Source organism: Sturnus vulgaris, chromosome 10, assembly GCF_052056855.1.
Source record: "Sturnus vulgaris isolate bStuVul1 chromosome 10, bStuVul1.hap1, whole genome shotgun sequence".
Taxonomy (NCBI): Eukaryota; Metazoa; Chordata; class Aves; order Passeriformes; family Sturnidae; genus Sturnus; species Sturnus vulgaris.
The window spans coordinates 22,171,306-22,189,764 of record NC_142252.1 but is presented as its reverse complement, the minus strand read 5'-3'; the positions used below and the strand labels follow the sequence as shown (position 1 = coordinate 22,189,764).

The following is an 18,459-nucleotide window of genomic DNA, read 5'->3' as shown; positions in this document are numbered from 1 at the left end:
GGTCCTAAATTGCAGCCTTTTAGCTGATTCTGGCCTCACTGGAGAATTAGTCCTTCAGCACTCCAGTGACCTAATTGCCTCGAAATCCTGAGAAACAAAAAGACACTGCTTGGTATTTTTTTTTTTTAACCCCTAAACCTTAATGAAACCTATAAATTTCACATTAGATTTTTAAAATCATTTAAAGAGAAGAAAAAAAAAGATTTTAAGAAAAAAAATATTTTAAGAAAAAAATCTGTTTCTAATCTACAAGATCATCCCCATCATGTAGGTCAATCAAAAGAGTTATCTCCTCTTGGGTTTGGTCTCATGGTGACATACCTTTCTGTAATCTGTCTCCTGTACTCTGGTGACAACTGACAGCTATCCTGACACTTAAAACATAATAGGATTTCTGTATTTAAATTATAGACCTATATAGCTACAAATCAATAGGAAGGTAACGTTGGACCTCAATATAAAGTGTCACAAGTGTGGAGCTGATTAGAAGCCCATGAGAAAGATGAGTTTGGTTGTTCTTTTGGGCAGAGATTTGCAGAAGACAAATGTAGTGCACAGACCACTGCAGGAGGCCCAAGCTATCTGTAATATCGCAAAGAAAAAAGTTATGGTTGAGATAAAAATGACATTATCTGTTCTGGTGATAGATAACAATTGATTCAGAGATTAATTCCAGTTGTGAGCAAGGCAGGATTCAAAAAACTTGAGAGCGTGGCTTCCTCCAAACTTTCCATTCTTTCTTCTTTGCTTCCCTCCTCACACCCACCTGCTCTTTGCCAATATTGGCCATAGAAACACCTTTCATCACCAGTAAGACACGAACCTCTCCAGATGAAAAGCCCTTTAAAGCAGCCACTGAAAAGCTGCGAGGAATAAAAGCTTTGCCTTTCTAAAACAGGAAGGGTAGAAACGCTGATTGAAAAATCATGCCTGGCTCTCTCCTAGGTATGACAGGATATAATCATCAGCCCATCCTGCTGAAAGGCTCTGCAGTGCCTGGGCTCCTCTGCCATTAGCAGGGAGCGACAGGTAGACAGACAGCAGAGCTGGAGCTGCAAACAAATATGTCAGGAGTAAATGAACCTCGGAATAACCACTCGAGAGAGAATTCACCCCCGTTGTCTTTGCCACAAAAGGCTGTTTACTCTGGGCTTGCTGCAAAAGGGAAAAGCAAAAAATCACGGGGGAAGAGCTGCCTGGCTGCTGGCATTTGTTTGCTGTTGGGTGCGGGTCACAGCAGAGCTGGGTGCTGTGCAGAGCTGCTCTGCAGGTCCATTCCTCCACACACACGAACAGAAGGTGAATGAGCAGACGTGGAGTCTCTAGGAACATCTGGGTTCGATTTCATGACACCTGCATGGCCTCTGTGTGGCTGGGGGCAGATGTATTTGGGTTTCCAGCTTGCTTCAGGGATTCACAGTGGATTTGATCAGGTAATGCAGATGAATTTAATTAGCCCAAGGTACCATGGCCAAGCTCTGCCAACACCCAGTTCACACAGTGCTTATGTAGCTCTGGATGCAACCCCTGGATTAATAAAGCATCTAGACAGCATGGAATTTTAACTGATTTGGCAGAATATCCAGCAGATTGTTATGTCTTTAAGAATCTTTTTTTAGTGTTTTGGTAGCTTTTCAGAGTGAAGTTGGAGGTGGTTACTGTGCATTTCATTGTCCTGTCTGCAGAGAGCTCTGCCCTTTTCCAGCCTTCCAGTGCTCCGAGTTAGAGGTCAAACACTTCTGCTGCACTTTCCTTCCCATCCTCAAAAATCTTTGGACTGATGTGTGTTTCCAAAGAGGTACAAATAGCAGGAGAACCCTTCACAAACAAAGCTTGGCTGGCTGTTGTTTTCTACTTCAGTGGCATTAATGCAGTGTGTCACTGCTGATTGCTGCTCCTGCCATGAGATGTTCTTGAGGCATTGTCACTGCAGTGTTTCCTGTGGAAGGGAGGGAGAGGAGCTGCCTTGAGCAGCACTGCAAGGACTGTGACTGACAAAGTCAAATTTGGGTAGCTAATTATTTTTGCTGACCTAAACCCTTTGACACACGGATATGGACAGATTTGCACTGTAAAAGGAAAAAAGGGATACCTCTAGAAATGTGTTCAGTCAGGACTGTGTCATAGGTTTGGAAGAGAGAAATCTTTTTACCTTCCACTGCACCAGGTTGCTCCAAGCCCTGTCCTTGAACACTCCCAGGAAGGGGGATCCAAAACTTCTCTGGTCTGGTACCTCTAATCTATTTTAAGCCAGGAACAATGGCCTTTAAAAATTATTTTAGCATCACAGGAAAGCCTGTGGTGCCTGTCCTGGTTCCTTTCCAGCCCTTGTCTGCAGTTCTCTCAAGCTGGGTCTGGGTATGTGCTTTATGCCAGAGGCTGTGTTTTAAGGCTTTGGAGTAGATGTGTTAATGTGTATCCTGTCACTTTTCCTACAGCAGACTCCTTCCATCCTGTGCCTTGTGTCTCCTTGGGTGTCCTCTCAGTGCTTTTAAGGAAACAGCTATTTGTTATCAGCCATCACCCACCTAGAAATTTGTTTTCTCAGGTGTAATGACTGCAGCGGAATTCTTCAGCATAAATACTATTTTACAGTCATTTAACAGCATTTTCAGTGCTGATGTTTATTTCATCTAAAAGGGGCAAAAGAGTTAATTACATTGTCTAGAAAGGGAGGCAGAATCTTGCCAGCAACCACGAGGCACTGCTGCTCACTTCGATAGAACTGAACTCACAGTAGTGGCAGCTGGATTTAATTATAAGTTTGCAACCCTGTGGTTTCAGCAGCAGCTGCTGAAGAATGGATAATGCAAGTAGCCTTCGAAGCCATTCACATTAGAGATAAAACCTTGTCATTCACCGAGACAGCTGACTGAACAAGTATTAAAATGAATAAAGATTTCCCCAGGGAGGTTGCAGGATGAGGTTTGTTTTTTGTCTCGCTGGCTCTTGCTCAGATTTGTCAGGCATGCAGGGTTTTGCTCTGCTTCCACCCAAAAATATGAGACTACTCACAAATAAAAGTCTTAGATTATCTAATCTAAGCACTGGTTGTGTGATTAACCTCAACAAGCTAGGAAGGAAATACTACTTACTGGACTTTTGTGTACTTCTTTAGCAATCTTAAGAAAGGAATATCCCTGCCTGGAACAGGAATGTGCTAAAGATACCTTAAAAATTCACTTTATTTGTCATTTTATTCAATGATACGTCAGTAATAGACTACAGTAGCTGAAATGCTACGGAAAAGTAAGTGACTACTGAAGTAATATTTACATTATTTTGTTGTTGATATAGTTCAGCTTTTGTAATATGGAAAATCAAAAGTTTTAAAGTGAATTTGAGCCTTGTAAAACTAAAACTAATAGCTAGAACCTCCACAGGCAAATTAAAATATTCTCCAAGTCAGGCTGGAACAAGAACTTGGTCTAAATGATTTTTCCAGCATCATTGGTCAGTTGCTTCCTAAAATTACTTCCCATGCTCTTAAGTCTTGAGGTGATTTGGAGTATTGGAAACCTTTTTCTGTTTTCTCTACCATAAGATTTGGTATCCTCTGAAAATCCTGTTTGAGATAGATTTTGTTGGTCACATAAAAAGCTATGAAGGTTGGGTAAATTTCAGATTTGACTTTGAAAATTGAGTCTTTCTTAAGTGTCCTCTTAGGGATTTCCTTTTTTCCCCAGTAATAATGAAAGCACTGACTTACTCTGCTTAAAGGAAGTGCAGTTTTTACTTGTCTAGGCAGATATTCAACTTCTGCTTTTTCACATCTCCCATGGAAGAAGAGGCAGCTATGGATGAAGTGGTCCCTGGAGGCACTGGCCCTGTGATTCTTATTTCTTTCTTTTGTTTTTGAGTGTCTTTATAATTCTTTTTCCTTTTCCCTCTTCATTTTTTTTCAATTCTTGCTACTTTCCAAACCTCAAGTTGTGACTTCAAACTTAAAGTTCTTAAACTTTAGATCCAGTTATTTCAAGATTGTTTTCTGCTTCTTCAGGTACTTTGTAATAATCTAAGTATGCCAAAAGTTGAAAAGGCCAAATCTATTTCGTGACCACTTGGAATAAAAGTGGCTGCTCCTGTTTTTCAGACGTTTGAGAGATTCTCATGGTGGTGCTGAAGTGGGGGAATTGGTGTCTGTGCTATCCTTTTAAAGAAAACTTATTTCTTACTGTTTCCTTTTTTGTAAAATCTAATTGCTTTTGCTTCACCAAGAATTCACAGGCAATTGCTTTTCTCGCTGTTATCCATACTGCAAGGGGAGCTTTTGTGTGCAGGGTTGCTGACCTGAATCTGTTTTTTCTCTCTGTAATCTCACTGTTTGGGAGCTCAGAGAGCTGACAGGAGTTAGGGGAGGCAGTGCTGATCTGCTGCATGTCTGACATCGTTTCCTTCACATGTGAGCACTGGAAATCCTGTTAGTATTAACATAATGTAACATGAGGGGAGAAATAGCTCATTCCTTGGAAATTTTTATGGCTAGATTTTCACTTGTCCATCCATCTCTTCTTCCTACACCTGCTCCAATCTGGATGTACCTGCAATGTGACTTTTATCCTTCCCCACTGACCCTTTGCAGCTCTTAATGAGTCCTCTAGACCTGTGTGCTGCATTTTGTTGTCAATAATCTGGAAACTGTAAATGTAACTTTTTGGGGGTTGGGGAAAAAACATCAGCTCAAAATGATGATAAACTTCCTGAACATTCCCTCATTTTTCGTCTTGGTATCTTATGGAACATAGCCTTGAAATTGTGTGTAAGTCTGGTTTAACTGAATATCCTTATTTGCTTGTTGTGCTGCTGCTATAAATAGGGGCTGTTTATGTAAGTGATGTTTGCCAAGCTGAATCTGCAGTGTATCCTTTCTGGATCCTTGTACAGCCAAAGAAATCAAGAGTTCAGTTAAATCCTCTCTTCCCTGATTTCTGTGTTTTGTGGTTAAAATCTTTCATGCACTGGAAGGTGGTACTGTACGAATAGACCTGGGAACTGCATTTGGAATGATTTTCACACACAGTCTCCACTTGTAATAATCTTTCTTTGGTTTTATGTGTTGTGGGAAGCAACAGGAGGGAGAATGTGCTAACAGAGTAGATAAGAGAGAGATGTTCATCAGAGGGCAGACTTAATAACTGTGAAATAAGTGAATACATTACAATGCTTGCTAAATTCCTTGCATGGAGAGCAAATTCATCTGTGGCATGACTGTGCAATTATACATTGATTGCAGCAGAGTTGTGCTTCACATCTCTAGAGAATTTTGCCACAATTTGTTTCACATTCCACCTTTGTTCCAGCCAAGTAAACTCGAGACAGAAGAAAATTGCACAATACATGGGGAAAAATGGAAAAGGAGAAACTGTAGGTGTAGCTCTGAGCGTTGTTCTCGTCATCATCTTTGTATTGCAGAGAGCTTTGTGTGAGGATCCATTTATCCTGGCAGTTGTTCATTATCCTGCCAGCCCCTTGGCATTATCATTCATCCTGACAAGCACATAATAAAGCCAGGAGTTTCAGAGCTGATGAACAACTGTATCTGTGAATAAATACTTCAGGATTTTTGGGTTGAGCAACTAATTCAGTTTCACTGAAAACATTCTCTTGGTTATGTCTCATTCTGCATGGAAATGGGATGGCAAATAAGTTCACCAAAACCTGAAATGCCATCATTCCTCTCATGGCCTATGGACAGCTTGCTGGAGGTGAAGGATAAAGCTAACTTGCAATTTAGACAAGTGTTTGAAAAGTAGCATAACTCATTAAAATATCACAGAAAGTTATAGTTATCCATTCAGAGCAGTTCAAACTGAGGTTTGGATGGTACCTGCCTCGTCTCATTTTTCTCAAAATTTCTGTGTATTCTTAGATAAGTATTTGTAATGTAAGGGTACTGTTTTATTTTAAAAACCAAACAAAACCTTAAAAAAACCCCAGAAAAACAAGAAAGTGTTGTGCTACAAGCATGTTGTGTCAAAGCCTGGTCAGGTAATTTGTGAGCTCAGCACTTCAGAATTGTAACTGCATCCCAGAAATGGCTCTTTTCATTTCATTGAGTCTTAAAATAAGGGAGACTGTCTAAAGAGAAACAATTGAAATGCCCCAAATTATCCAGACACCTATATTTGTGAAGTTTCAGGTGCATCTGAATGCTTAGAAAAGGGAAATGCACAGGTTGGAGGGAGGGAGAATGCATGGGAGAAGAACTGAGTGAGGTTAAATGTGCTCTGACATGGTCTTGGTTAAGCAGCATTTTTTGAACCAGGACTATTAGTGCAACTTCTCTTTATTAATTGATATATTGCTCTCATGGCCTCTTCATAAATGCTCATTTACGTAGGCTTCCAAAAATGCAAATTCAATGCCACTATCTCTTTCTCTTATTTTTAACAGATATATCAATGCATCAAGATGAAAGTGTGTATGGCAACAGCACATTCCACCTTACAAATATCAAAATAGATTTAAAATATGCTCTCTGGGTAGCAGTGTGCCTTGGCATTCAGAAGCAGAACATGCCTGAAGTGTGGCTGATCCCAGAGTGTGTTCCCTCGCACCCACAGCCCTGGCTGGCTGCACTGCAGTTCATTCTGTCTGTACAGTGCTCTGGATATGATGCTGTGGGTTTTGTTTGCCCTTTACCCTGACACAGGTACTTAGTAACTATCACCTGATTTATTTTATTGGGCTTGTTCCCATCCAATATCAAATTTCCTGACTTAGGAGTTTTAAGCAGGCCATATTTTTTGCTCTGTTGGGAGGCCCATATTTCTGTCACCATTTCAAAGGTTTTCTGTGTGGTCATTATTAACCTTGTTCAGTGCTAACAGCAAACCTTGTGAGATTTTTAACTAGTGATGGTGAGGATCTCTTGCCTGCAAAACACACTGGCTTGACAGATGTGCCAGTCTCTTCCTAATGATACTCTGATGGCTGTGTTTCAGTGGCTACCTTCTTTTCCCCTCTGCCTTCACTCAGAGCTGAGATTGAAGCATGAGAGATGAATTTTTGTGTTGGGACTCATTGTTTATTAATTATTATCTATAGTACAGTGAGTGCTACAGCACTTCTAGATAACAAGCTAAAAGCAAAAAAATGGAGGGGTATCTCACTTGCTACAAGGTTTTTTAAGGCTTAACTATCCAATTAAAAGCTAACATCTGTATTATTTATACTTTTGACCCAATGACCAAACACCTGTGACCCACACTGCAGGATTTTCTATCCAGTCAAAAACTGCTACCTACAATCATGAAGAAGGAGCAAGAAGGAAAAAGCCAATGCCCAAAACCTCCATCTTGTCCCATACCTATTACTATATTGTAAAACCCCAAATTCCAAACCCTTCACCATGTGAAATCACACACTTCTATTCTAACTACACACCCGTGATTCTAACTCCATCACTCAAATTTGTAAGCCTTCTCCAAGGCCTCAGGTCAGAAGCAGTGTTCTTTTGAGGGTCAGTTCCAAAAAGCACAGAAAACTCAAAACTCCCAGGCTTCAGGGTTCCAACAGCTGTGGGCTAAATTAATTGGTGACCTACAAAGCTTTGCTGCACTGAAGCTGGAGGACAAAGTACGGGGATTGTACTCATCCAGAAACCACATCAGTGTCCATGTCTGAGAGTGTACACAGTCCTGGGGAAAAGAAAATAAATCTGGCCTTGCTGTTTGAGGGCAGAGTGACTGGAGGTTCCTCTCGTGCTGCTGTGTCATCCCATTGAGGGACAGAGGGGTCCTGCTTTATCCAGCACTGTCCTCAAGTCCCTTTCCTTCAGTGCAATTCGTGCTCACGTTTCATCCACTGCAGTGTTGTTTCTCAGTTCCCTTCTGTGTTTAGTGCTGCAGGATGTCAGTGTGAGCTGTGGGGCTCAGGGTGGGTGGCTGTGTGTGCTGCTCCCTGGGACAAGGATGTTGCAATCTCCTGGGAAGAATTCCTTGTGTTCATTGCACTGGAGTGTGAGTGCAGCTGGTGCACAACTTCTGCAGAGCTTTGTGAAGCACCTGGTCTGCTCCCCAAGCCAGGAAGAACCTGTTACCTTGCTGTAGGTCTCCAGGTCTTAAGGATTATCCCCAGCCCTTGGGGTGGAAGTGATGGCTTTAGGTTGTACCCCACACAACCAGAGGTGTGTTCCTCAGGAGCACTCGCCCCATCCCTGCTGCTGCCCAGCCCAGCAGGAGCTCTTTGTGTTGGCTTTGGCCTCTCACACCCTCTCTCTGAAGGTTTGCTGTGGCAGGTGTTTTGCCAGGTTTAAACTCGGCATCAGGCTCATTTTACCTTTCTAGAGAAAATGAACTCTCAACCCCACTACCATGGGTCTGTCCTTGGCTTGTTCTGTGTCTGGGGCAAGCAGCTTTCAGGCTTTCTCATCTTGCCCATCTGTGAAGTACATATTAGAAATGTCGATGGTTTATTTATCTTAATAATTGCAAAGCCTTTTGAAGCCCTTACAGAGAATTTCATCTGTACGGAGAAACACTCATTAAAAGCCTATTCAGGTCACAATGAAGGAAGTGAGATTCTGTGGTTTAAAAAAACACTCATTTCAAAATTCTCTTTAAAGTATTGCAGCAACTACATTAAAACTGAGGAGGGCTATTGATTTAATGCACACAATATGATATTGTGCTGTTAGGTTTTTCTTTTGGTAGAAATTTGCTATTGATTGTTTTCACTTTGACCAGATAGTAATGAATAGTGAAGTAAGTCTAGAAAAGTTGCCAATATAAGAAAAGATTTGAAAAGTTTCTTGCCATTTTTGATGTAGTGTACTTGTAATGATCTCATTCTTTCTCATACTTAAGTAAATCATTGTCTTCATTTTCTTGAGAATAGATTTAAGCTTAAAATGCAAGTTTATATAAATGGCAGTGTTTCGTGACTTGCTGTTGCAATTCATAGGCAGGAAAATGTGAATGTTGCAGATGCTTGAAGGGACTTTGGCTGAAATTACCCTGACTTAGACTCTTTTCAGCCCTGCTGACTTTGAGGGAGGGATATGAGGCAGCAGAAGACTTGATACACCATTAACCACACTAAAATAGAGGACCTTCCTGACTTAGGTACTTGCAGCTCAGACTGAAATCACTGGGAGGTTTAAATGTGAAACAATGCAAGTTGGGGTTGAGATGGGTGAACCTGAAACAAACTGCCCCAGCAGAATTTGGGAGAGAGCAGGGGCAAAGTGTAAAATAGCACTTTATATACAATGGCTTTGTCTGGCAGGGTCCCTCCTGACTGCACACACCCTAAGCATATTTAGAAGCTTCGTTATTGGTAAAAGATGTGCTGTCACCATGGAGTAAATGAGAAATGATCACCTCCTGCTAGAAGTGGTGGGAGACCTCACACACACGAGGTGTGGCTGAATCTCTCTGTCCAGGGACTCCAAGCTGGTGGCAGTCAGAAAGGCAGAATAAAAATTCATCCTAGTTCAGGTGGAGAGGATAAAGAACAGTCAGAAGAGAGGAGAGGAGTTCTGACTTCAGTGGATAGCAGTGTTAAGTGATGTGGAGTGGCAGTTCTGCAATTACGTGGATCGGGGACTATGCAGGCAGAGGGAATAGTCCTGGAGCCAGAGAAGAAATTTAGGAATAGAGGCCAAAAGAATGGATGATTGTTTCATTTTTAATTCTTATTATTTATACCATTAATTTTTTATAGATTTTTTTTCCCCCTCTGTCTGATGCCTGAAAGTTAGTGGTTTCTGCTATAAACGGAGGTTCTGGTCTTGGCAGTGAAATGCAGCTAGAGGATTTTGGCCGGTCTGCTTGCTTAACTCTGCCCATCTGTCATCAGCATCCTCTGTTCTGTGGCAGAGAGAAACGGGGAGTTTGACTTCAGAGATGCTTGTTATGCCTGGCATGTCACTGCTCCTGACAGATCTGATGTTCTCGTGTAGCAATTAATGGTGGTGCAGCTTTTCTTTTGGCACCATCATGCTTCGTGAGTTTTCATCATCCTGCATTTAGTTTGAAGTGAACAAAACACTGAATATTGGAGACAGAGAAGGCTGAGGTTGCAGATGCCTTTGCAAATAGTGTGAGAGAAGATGTGCTGTGGTGTAGGCCTGGCTGTGCATCAAGATTTCTGTTCTGAGCTTGTTTTCAAGATCAGAGAGATGTTTTGTCTTCATCTCGCCCTGACTTGGAACAGAGCAACAAAATTCAAGTGTTTATGGACCTGAAGATCTCCCTTATTCTGCTTCAGGTTGAGAACACCTGTACCTTCAGCAAAGCCCTGCCCTGGCAGGTGCAGAATAAATCTGCAGTGATCCTGGAATGAGGAGCCACCCAGCATCCCAGGCTCTGTGCAAGCCTTGCAGCTCGGCTGGTGCCAGCACAGCATCCCAAAAACATCCCCGTGCTGGGACTGAAGGAAACCCCTGGGGCTTTGGGGTCCATAACCCCTCCAGATGGGCTCTCAGGGCTGCTGCAGACCAGGGGTCTCCAGCTGCTCTCTGGGCAGCTTTGCTCTGCATGAGCATATGCCTGCTCCATGTCTCACCAGAGCTGGGTTCCAGCTCGTGTTTGCTGTGAGATACTTACTTTATTGAATGATCTAAAAACTAAACAAGCTTGTTTTTCTTGGAAAGGTCTCAATAGCCTTTATTGTAAATTTAATTCTGCTGGTGTTTCTGGAAGATCTGATTGGCACAATGCACTGTATTGGGCCTCTTCTCAGAGATGGTCAGCAGGATGGGTTTAGTACAGCATTAAAATCTCCTCTGCTGAGAACGTGACTGCTTCTATTCTAATGTAAAACTAGTACAATAAAACACTAAGTTTAAGCTACTTTGCCTCAGAATGAAACTCAGTATAAATATTTAGGCTAAAATATGAAATGTTTTACAGCGAGATACAGTATTCAGCATCTACTCACGTAAAAGAAGGTAATAAAACAAAGATAATCTTTATCTTCACCAAATGAAAAAAATCCACAACGCTGATCTCACTTAAGCCTGTATAAATAATTACTCTGAATTAATTTTGGGTTTATGTTTATTCTGCAATGTGATTGTCTGACAGCTGTTTATATGCAGTTGTAGCTTTATAGCCTAATTCAGCTGCTGCTGATGTGAATGTCAAACTCAGCTTCCTTCAGTGGGAGGACAGTTGGACCCATCTGAAGAGTGAAACTACAAGTTTTTACTTTATAAAAGTAAATTGTTACAAAGCCCTTTCCTGTCTGGGTTTTCAGTGACTAGAATGTGTTTTCCATATTCAAACTGTAACAAGTTAAAACTTGCATTATTATCTGTGCTGGTTTTAGTGACTATTACAGCATCTTTCCAAAGTGTTTTACAGGCATAATATTTCAGGATTTTGCTTATTGTTGTCTTTAAACTGAAAAATGGCCTTCTAGAGCTGAGCTGTCCAAGTCCAGCTTGGCAGCTGCTCTGCTGCAGACTTGGACCCGTCCCACTTCACATCTTGTCAATGGAGTTATTCCATATTGTATTACAGATTTCTTATATAAATAACTCCACAATCTCAAAGGGACTGAAGCAACAGTTCTGGGCTGTGACTTTTCTGATCTTTTATGCCTTTGCTGGCAGTGAGGTGTGTGTGGGTCCTGACTCAGCTACTGCACTCTTCTGTCTGCTTTTTTTTTTTTTTCCCCCTTCTTTTCCATTATTAATACCAGAGGATCCCTTAGGCACCTTAGCCTAGGTCTGCACACCCCATTTGCTGGCCAGTTTTGGTCTTCCAGCCTGCAAGGCCTGGATCATCTATGCTTTAGAAAAAGAATTACAGTAAATCTTTGATATGGGAAAAGAGCTGCTTGGAGCTTGGACTTTCTTATTTTATTCCCTTTGCCCGTATTATGTGTGACAACTAAAGTACCCAGTCATAATCATTTCAAACCATCATTATTTAGATTATTTTTCCCAAAGGCTATGTAATTCTTTCTGTTTCTCTGCTGTTGATAGGAATGGAAGGGACAGATTTTAGATGTGGCTTAGTCACTTTGCCATTTGCATACCAACAAAAAATATTTACTAAAAATCACCTTCTGCTATGCAATAATTTAATATACAAAAATGAATATCTTTTAAATACCTTGAAAAGCTATTTATCTCCAGAAGAGTTTAAAAATTAATTTTAAGCGTCAGTGCTGCATGCCAGTATTTTCACAGTGAGTATTTTTTTGTAGAAGAAATATTATTTTTAATGTCTTCTTTTGTGGATGGGGGGTGGGCCTCAAGATATATTTGTACCCTCTCAAAAAAAGAGTTTTACTAAAGTGTATCTGCAGAAAGGTGGTGATGCCTGTCATTGAACTGAGTGATTGATTGATTGATGTCTGTGGTTTTTAAAATACATATGAGGATATTCCTGTTTTTAAATAAGTCTTTCTGGTTTCAATAAAGAAGGAACGAGCTGCTTTTGGATGCTGTGAGAAATTCCAAACAGTTCCTTGATTTTCTTTTTCCCAGCCACCAGTGTTACAATGTGGGAATCCTGGTTTATTCCAGTTTTCAGGATAGCCCAAGGCACGTTAGTAAAGTCTGAATTATTTGTTCATAAATCTGGTGTGGATAGAGGTTGTCTCTTAATGAATATGTAATTTTAAGGGGTGTGTGTGCATGTCTATGTACACCTATTATCAAAGGGTAAGGAAGAAAAGGTTAATTCTGTAAATGTGTAGAGTTTTTTTAGCCAATCTTAAAGGTAATAATGCTGTTTTCCTGCTTTGCTTAGAAATTTTGTTGACATACACAAACAAATAAACTCCAAGTTCACTGTCCCTGAACAGTCTGGGCATTGTGAATGCACACAAAGACATTCTTTAAGGGGAGCTTCTTCCTGGCTATGCTCCTTAGAAATGCTCACAAGAAGAGCAGAACCTTTCCAGGACATGCTTTTTTCTGAGGAGCTGTGTCTCAGCTGAAAGTCCTTTAGGACTAATGCTTTTGCACTAGCCTGGATATTGAAATCTCAGCACCATTAGCTGGAGTGTCCCAATTACTTTAATTGACACAGACATATTTGAGGAGAGAGGCTGTTTCCAAGGTTACCAGGATTTGAATTACAGCATCACTTTTTAAAAAGAAAAAGAAAAAAAAATAGAAAAAAACCACCTTCCCTCTAAACTCCAGTCCTATTAAAAGTAAAGAAATTGTAGTAAGAGTGGAGTAGGCTCTTCCCAGCCCTAGTAAACGTGGTCCTCAGCAAAATTATTCAATGTCTTATCTGAAACTGTGGCCACTTTGATTTGATTTATTCAAAAAGTACCAGTGTTATGACTAAATGCTCTTAAAGGATCAGTTTCTGGATCTTAGCTGCAGCCACTGGGGAATATTGTGAAACACTTTCTTCAGTGTCAGGTCCATGTGCATGTCTGGCACTGAAAGAAAACACATCTTCTCTCATCACCTCTTTTCAGGAGAAATGTGTTGCAGTCAATAGAAACGAGAGCTGAGCCTTCAGCTCTGTTCTATATTAATGTTAGAAATGTTCATCTTATTATAAGTTGGCCTAATTCTAGAAATATCGTGTCTTCCAAACACTTTTAAATAATTCTTAAAAGTCCTCCCTGCTCCGTGATGCAACTCCTTAGTTCCACTGCTGCATTCCAACATCTGTTTCCCTTTAGTGGGAATTTCAAGCACTTTCCCTCAGTGTGCTGTGTGAAAATTTGAGAGTGTGATTTTATCCAGATCCTGAGGGCCTAACACTGGAAATGGCAGCAGGGTGGGTGTGAGTTTTAGGCTGTGCTGGAAGATGGAAGAGGTACAGGAAAAGTTAATGCCTAAATTGTCCTGCCCCACTGCTGCCACTTTATTGTGAATATTGCACTGTAATTCAGAGCAAGGCTGTGCTGTGCCATCTGCAGCTCCTTGTCAGGTTGGTGCCTTTCCTGGAGCCACCTCCCACTCTGCCCTGCAGACCCTTCCCTCTCAGGCATGGAAACCTGCAGGACCTGGCAGTGGTGCCTGAAAATGAGGACAAAACATTGGAAGGATGGAGGGAGAATGCAGCAGGGGAGAATCTATAAAATATACATTATTCTTTTTCCTCTGGCAGCCAGTTTTGCTTTTAGCTTTGGAGATGAGCACTGGGAATTGACTCAGCCAGTGCTGGAGCTGAGCACTTGCTGTTGTCTCCCCTTTCTGTTGTCTTGTGGACTAAGTTGTGCTCAAAAGTTCAGGGGATCATTTTGTTCTTAATTCTGTATTTTCTATAGTGGTCTAATGCAGAAAAGTCTCTTTGCCTGTAAGTTCAGCCAATTAACTTTCTGTGAACTCTCCTGCTAAATTTTCCTCCATTTCCATCACTGTAAATCAGGAGCAGCTTTACTGGCCCCACTCTGAAGTCTCTCTATGTAATTGAAAGTGGAGAGTTTGAAAAGCAGTCTGAAAAAGGTTTAGTGGCAAAAATTCTCATAAGAGAGGGAGCTTTTAGTCCTCCTGTGCTGATGCTATATCAAGCAGTTGCCTGTGTGTTGTGGAACAAGGACAGGTACCCAGTTAATTTACACCTCAGAGTCTCCTGGGGATGGAATTCCTCCCACTGGCTCAGCTTTCTGCTTGAGCAGGTCCAGTACCATTTAAAACCCATTTTAAAGGATGCTCTGGCACACCTGCATTCCCCAAATCCCTGCCTGTCTGCAGCACAAGGCACTGAGAGCCTCAGCCTGGTGAAAACCTATTGATAAGCATTTGGACATGGAGCCAGAGGAGTTCCATGAGAACTCCAGAGCAATTCTGTAGCTGTGATGAGTTTAAATAAAGTTCAGTAAGGCACACTGGACTCTCAGATCATCACTCATCTGTGTGGATGGGACTGCAATTGTTACAGGCATGGTGTCCAGGCTCTGCAATACTCTGCTACAGAACCATTCTCAAGGCAGGTTCATAATCAATTTTTTTATTTGAGTGAAACCAATTTTTTTCTTATTGGAACAGACTGTAAGATCTGTGGATCTTATCCAGCAGATTTATTCATTTCAAGCCATTCTGGATTATGTCAGCTTTATTGAACTATAACCATTAAAGAAAATAAAAGGCTGTTCTCAGAGCCCAAGGTCTTTTCATTAGAGAATTGGAAAATGGGTAGGAAGGGCTTGGGATGAATTTCCCTTCTAGTCCATGGTTCAGGTGTTTGCAAGAAATGATTTATGGGTGAATCCAGATTTCTGACTGTGTTTGGCCAGGAGAAGAGGCAACAACACCCTCTGAACAACATAATGAAAATAAGGCATTTAATTTTTCAGTATTTTCATTAAGCAAAGCCTGCCAGTTCTAGCCATATGTGCCATTACTGTTTTAATCATAGAAATGATACATACACAGAAATGATACACAACTCACACACTTGGAATTACTGAGTGTTCTTTATGCCACTTGTGTGAAAAATAGCCTTTTATTATAATCTTTTAGAGCCCTATAGAATAGAGAATTGCATTCCTCAGTGTTGAACTGGGGTTTTTAGTGGCTGTGACTTGTAGCAGGAGGGTTGTGCTGAGGACTGGACACATGATGAGCAGAAAATCTGTGGAGAGAAGGCTGACAACAAAAAGAATAATTTTCTTTGTGAAACCAAATCTACCAAGAACATCTACTGTATTTTTCTTAATTTTAAAATTCACTCACCTCTTTCATTCTACACAGAATTGAACACTTGGAATAAATGAATTGTAGATAAGGCCAGTTCTTTTCACTACATGGGTACAGTTTTCTCCCAGTGCCTTTATTCTGGGACCAGTACTGGTTTATGGATGTTGGGCTGGGACCCAGTGCAGGCTCTTGCAGCAAGGAGGTGTTTTGGATGTGTCTGGAAGGGTGGTGGATACAGACTGACTGTGGCAGCCTCATAGAAAGGCCAGGTAGGTGCAGAAATACTTTATAGTCTCATTAAGGGCTGGCTCAAATCCCATCTCTGGAACCATCCCATGCAGAACTCGTGTGGTCGTGATTTAAATTGCAGAGAGGCCAAAAGGGAAAAAAAAAATCAAACCACAGAGTGAAGTTGCAGCTTTTGTTTTTTTCCAAACAATATTGTCTAGAGATCTTATTTCAAGAACTTAAAAAATGGTAAAATCTCAATGAAGTGCTTTGTTTGACACTGTTTATTTAAGTATTGTCTCTTTGTAGTAAATGTGGTTGTGTGTAACACACACACACACGTGTTCACCTCACAGACATGCTGTAGGAGTTTCTTACCAAATCCATGGAGGCTGTTCAGTCACCCTGGAGACACCTCCCCATGCCCAGCCATGATTTTCTAATTCCAGTTATGCAAAAACCATTTTAGGGACACAGAGTGAGAACAAAAACTTTTGTTTTATTGTAACCCATTGAAGAATTGCTTTAACACACTTTTCATCACTTATCTCCTCGTTTGTATTCAGCTGCTGTTCCAGGATTTGCCAGACTCAAAGGTTTTTCATTTTACCATTTCTCTCCTTGTTTAAAGGAAAAAAAAGACGTAGTAGTTGGTTGCACTTAATAATTGTCTGGGGTGAAGCCATGGCTCCCTTAAAATTGATAGAAGAGAACTCATTGACTGTAATTAAACTGAGATTTCCTTTTGAAATCTGTTTTTAATTATGAAAACAAACCTTTCCCTTTTCTTTCTTTCCTTTGCCTTCTCCTCTCTACTCGATGTTGCATCTGTGCTCACTTGCAAGGTGTTCAAATGTTCTTAGTGGAAATTTGTAGTAACAACAAGAAACTTTATTTCTTTTGAATGACCAATTTATGGGACCCACAGGAATCATCCAGTCTAGCTCCTTGTCCTGCACAGACACCCCAACCATCCCACCCTGTGCATCCCTGGGACTGTTATCCAAAATCTCTTGGAGCTCTATAGTCCCAGGGCTGTGCTCATTCCCTGGGGAGCCTGGGCAGTGCCCAGCACCTTCTGAGGAAGGAAACTTTTCTGAAATCCACCCAAACCTGTCCTGACACAGCTCCAGACACTCCTTTGGGTCCAGTCCCTGGTCCCCAGACAGAAGAGGTCAGTGCCTTTCCCTTCCCCTCCTCAGAAAGTCGTAGGTTCCTCCAGACCCTTCACTGTTTTCATGACCCTGCATGTTCAGCTTCCCTCACTAATTCTTGTGCCTTTTGAAGAGGAGAAATAGCCCTTCAAGAACAGGTTTTGTTCCTGGCAGCAAGCAGAATGTGCTCAATGGATGCAGGTTGCTTCTTTACCCCTGGAGCTGTTCCTGAGAGGAGCTGCAAGTCCTGACTGAAGGTATCAGAGTGCATGGAAGCCTTTCAGATCTCACCCTAAACATCTCACTGAGCACTCAACTATCCTACTGAAATTAAAAATGAATTTAGCACATGCTGGAAGTTCTGAAGCAGGTGGTGGAGTTGAAGCCTGTTGTAGAAATATCCTGTTCTTCTTTCCCTGTGAAAGCCTTTTGATGCCTCCTTTGAAGAGCTGATTCTGGCTACAGTGGCCACCAGGTATTTGCAGGAACCTGAGAGCAGTGTTTCCTAAATCTGTGCACTGTAAATAAACCCAGTGGTTGCTTTAGCCAGCATTGTTGTGTGGTGAGCCCTGGGTTTGTGGGGCCTTTGTAAAGAGGGAATTGGATGTACAAGTTCCTCCATTGTTAGGTAACCTCAGCAACCAGCTCCTCTGACAGTGAACATGAAAGGGGCTCGTGTCTCTAGACATTGCCTTGCTGCAGTTGCGTTTCTATAACAACTTGAGGAATCATTAATAAATTTGAAACACAGCTTCTCCCCCAAAGCGTTTCTTGCAGCAGAATGGGGGCTTGTGCTGGATTTCAAAGAGAGCATCGTGTCTACAATTTATTTTCAGAGTAAAATGTATTTCTTTTTGAATCAGAATTGAGGCGATACGCTGAATTAAAAAATCCCTGATGGCTCTAAAATTTGTCCAGTGGGTAGCTTGCTTAAACAAGTAATTATTCCTAACATTCTGTAAATTATTAACTCCTTTAAGATATGAACACATTTATCAGTTGAACTGTTCTTGTAATGTTTTCCCTTCCTATGTTATTTTTCTGCTTCTCTTGTATCTGGAGATTCAAAAATAACTGAAGATCTTGCAGGTTTATGCCCACTTATTTTTATTTTTAGAATTTTGTATTGCTCACCTCTTAGGATTTTTCAAAGATTGCTTCTGAGAAAATTCATTAATGATGCTTTTTTGAGATACATATTTCATGGGATTATAAAAAGCAGCTTCTGAGCCCATTTCTTACAACCAATTTGTTCTTGGGGCTGTCAGTTAATTTGTCTGTTCCTCAGTTTCTGAAATAAAACTGAGCTTATCTTGTAATGAGGTGTTTGACAACTGTTACATAGCTAACGAGAATGAGAAAGCGTAGTCACAGAAAGAGCTTTAGAAACTTTGCTAACCTTGTGCATAATATAAATATATTACTTTTTTCAAAGGTTGTACCTCAGTGACTGCCATCCTTGGAAGTAAAAAAAAAAAAAAAAAGCCAGCATGTAGAAAACTGTTTCCTAGG

The 18,459-nt window shown here is 41.1% G+C and overlaps 1 protein-coding gene across 1 annotated transcript in view; it reads left to right on the top strand.

The window, feature by feature from the left end:
• The window catches only part of LOC106858078 (uncharacterized), a 181,579-nt gene that overhangs the window by 12,126 nt on the left and 150,994 nt on the right, over positions 1–18,459 (top strand). The window lies entirely within an intron of this gene.